A 3,559-nucleotide genomic window follows, 5' to 3' on the forward strand; every position below is an offset into this window, starting at 1 on the left:
CTTTGTTAGCAAAGCACTTTTGAAATAAAGAGTGATGTAAAGCATTTTAACATTATTGTTGTCATTGTGATATGACTGCCTTCCTGTAGAGATGCTGCTTGTAGGGGAAGCACCCAGCTACACCATGGTTTAGGAACACCCAGTATAGAAAACTTCCATAACAGATACAAGAGTGTGATTATTTTCTTTGTGAAAAATTTCTACATGGCATTTCCTTAAATAGCCCTTTGGTGCATTTAGAATGAGATTCAATTTATAGAAGGGTGATTTACATAAGATTTTTAAAGAACACATCTATTGAACTTGTATTATCCAATATAATTGTTGCATTTGCAAACTGAATATTAATCTAACAGTGCAGTTTATCATCATTAGATGGGAAATTTCTATTTCTACATTGTCCAGATGCCCAGATGATGTGTGAAGTTTCTCTCACTGTTGCCACCAATTGGAATGGGTTTGTTAGGGAAAAAATTCCAAATCCTGTTGTTTAAGAGATTGGTTAGTTTTAATCAAAAGGACAGGACACTTGTTATACTGGAAATACTTTAAGTAGCAGTAAATGGTAAGATTCTAGTTCCTTTTCTGTCCCATCACCTGGGTTAGCTTCTAGAGTAAAGAAGGAGACTCAGAGGCTGGTGCTCTGTTGGTGAAATGCATATGGATCTAGATTCTTACCCTTGAGTCCCAAAGAGTGTCTTTAGATGGGCTGGTGTTATACTTTCTACAGGACTAGAGGGTGGTCACTCTAGTCACTAAGCCAGTGGGAAATCAGCAGGGTTGGGGGGGGGGTGTAGCTGGGGCAGGTCACTCTTAGCCCCAGGCTAAAACGCTAGGAGCTATCCAGACGAATCTCTTCTCATTCTGAGTAAGCCCCACGGGTAAGCCCAACTGTGGAAGCAGATTTTAGGTTTCAGTGTTGTATCTGCTAATCTCTCTTTGGCCAGTAAGTCTCATGGCTGAGCCCAAAGCTAAGGGGAGGGATGTAGACTCCAAAGAAGGTAAGGTGAGGAGGTGAATATTTTTGCACAGTAAGCGAATCTACCACAGTATCACAAGTAGGAAGAGAACCGATGGGATACCAAGGAGTTGAAACTATATTATAAATCAAGGAACAGGGAATCTGTGGGAAGGTGTTAATATATCCTTATCTTCTACTGAGACACCCGTTCCTTCTCTGTCTCTCTCTGTCTCTCCTCTCTCTCTCTCTCATTGTGGCGGGGAGCTTTAAAATAGTGGTAATAATAGAATATATGTCATAGGGATGTGGGATTAAATGAGTAGTATGTATTTAGTCCCATGTACTAGAACACAGCCTGGCATATAAACACTGTAAATTCTAGCTATTATTTTTTTCTCTCAAGGTCGTATGGCTTCTAAATGGCGCCAGAGAGATTTGAACCCAAGTGCCTGGCTCAGGATTAAAAATTAATATTTTTGTGAATCAGAATACACAGGCTTTTCTAACTCAGAGCCTGAGTCCAGATCTTTGCTTTGCAAAGAATGTGACCTCCTGAATGTTTGACCATCATCTTTGTAATATCTACTTTCCAAGATTGCTATAATGACTACATGAGAATACAAATATGGAAGAGTCATAGGAAGTATAAAATCACCACCCCCACCAAATCCCTAAACCTGTCTTCTAATATTCTTTTACAAGAGAGTCCAAGAGTCTTTTCTCCCATCACAAAACTTCAGCTTAATCTTTCCTTCCAGCCTCCTCATTCTGTGACACTTCCTGAATACACTCATCAGTCTCTTGGTTTCAGAGCCAGGCTTGATCCTTCTAGCTGGAGTGCTCTCAGCCTCTCTGCAACCCCTTGCCATCACCTTGCTGCTGAAGTGGTACCTAGCCTTCAAGGTCAAGTGACACCAGGATGCACTCCTGAAACCAGAGCTCTGGTCCCAGCTTTGCCAGAAACTTACCATGTGTTTGAGGCCAAGTTACTAGATGTCTCTGGATATTAACTTAATTTCTTTGTTTGTAAAATAAGGATGTTGGAGGAAAGGATGTCTAAATTCCCTTCCCATGTTCTAAATAGTCTAATTCTAAAGTTATACTAATCTTTTCAATTTACCTTACGTAACATAAGTTTTCAATTTAGCATTCTCCTTAAAAGATAATGTGTATAGAAATGGCATTCAAATGCTTCATCTAAGTGGATCAGCCCTAAGGTTGAAAGCACCATTTGTGGAAGTTATTGGTGTTAACATAATGATTGTACTTAAACTGTTTATAAAACAATCTAGATATAGTCAATACAAGAATTTCTATATAATGGACACGAAAAGGTTCTTGCTTTCTAAAATATAGTTTTCCCAACAGAATGCAATTGTTGACGTTTACTTTAGCTGTTACAAATTGCCTGATTCTATAGAATATAGAATACTTCTATTTTACAAATTGCCCATTCTAAGGCAGTAATGTGCCAAGAATATGTAGATTTTTGTATATGCTTTAAAAATTCTTATCATTTGATTTCAGTAGATGATATTTGTTGTAAACATCTATGGCTGTCTAAAAACCTACTTCAAATCGAAGGAAGGAAGTTAGCATTTATTCAGCATCATCTCTGGTTCCTAGGCACATTTGTATATTATGTCATTTAATTCTTAAAATACTCTGCAGGAGTAGGTAATATTGTCCATATTATAAAGATAACACAGTGAAGCTTGGAGAGGTTAAGTGACTCACGCAAAACCACAGACCAAAAGTTCTGGAGATGGTTGTACCACAATGTGAATGTATGTAATGTCACTGAGTTGTATACTTAAAAATGGGTAAAATGGTAACTTTTATGTTATTTCACCACAACAAAAAAGAGAACAAATCACATACCCAGCTTACCTAGATTTAGCTCCTGAGTCGGTATGCTTTGGTTAGTCTGTTTCTGGCATGGGAGAAAATAAGCACTTTTGATTGGCTGTTTATGTTTATCAAGCTCTGCTTGGACTGAGCAGCATAAAAAGGAGCGAGAGAAGAGCTAAGTGAGGTTAAAGGTATCAATGGCAAAGGTGGTACCCCAATTCCGTCTGACAGCAGGCAGAGAATCAGTGACCAAGGCAAGAAAGAAGTCACCAATCAGTCTTGCTCTTTAGATTAGTGTTTCTCAAATATTAATGTGCATAGGAATTACCAGAGTATGTTGTTAAAAATGCAGATTCTGATACAGTAGGTCTGGGATGGGGCTGGATTTTGCACTTAACATGTTCCCTGGTACCCGTGATTTTGCTGGTCCATGGGCCAAACATTGAGTAGGAAGGGTTTTAGGTCACAGGAACCTCCACAGCAGCTAAGTATAGTTTGCAGATCCCTTCCCCCAGAGAATAGGGGTGCTTTCAAAAAGCGAATTCCAGGCCCTAACCCAGACCTATTGAATCTCTGAGGGCAGGAGGGGAACCTACCCTTTTACCAAGCTTCCCAGTTGCTTGCTAGGTACTATAATAAAGTTCGAGAACCACTGCTAATAGGACATCACCATGGCCTGATAACAAAAATCGCTTCCCTTGCATCCCCATTCCAGTTTATAAAGCCTTTCGCATCCTGTTTCTCCTG

The sequence above is a fragment of the Rhinolophus ferrumequinum genome, chromosome 12 (genome assembly GCF_004115265.2).
Source record: "Rhinolophus ferrumequinum isolate MPI-CBG mRhiFer1 chromosome 12, mRhiFer1_v1.p, whole genome shotgun sequence".
NCBI classification, from domain to species: Eukaryota; Metazoa; Chordata; class Mammalia; order Chiroptera; family Rhinolophidae; genus Rhinolophus; species Rhinolophus ferrumequinum.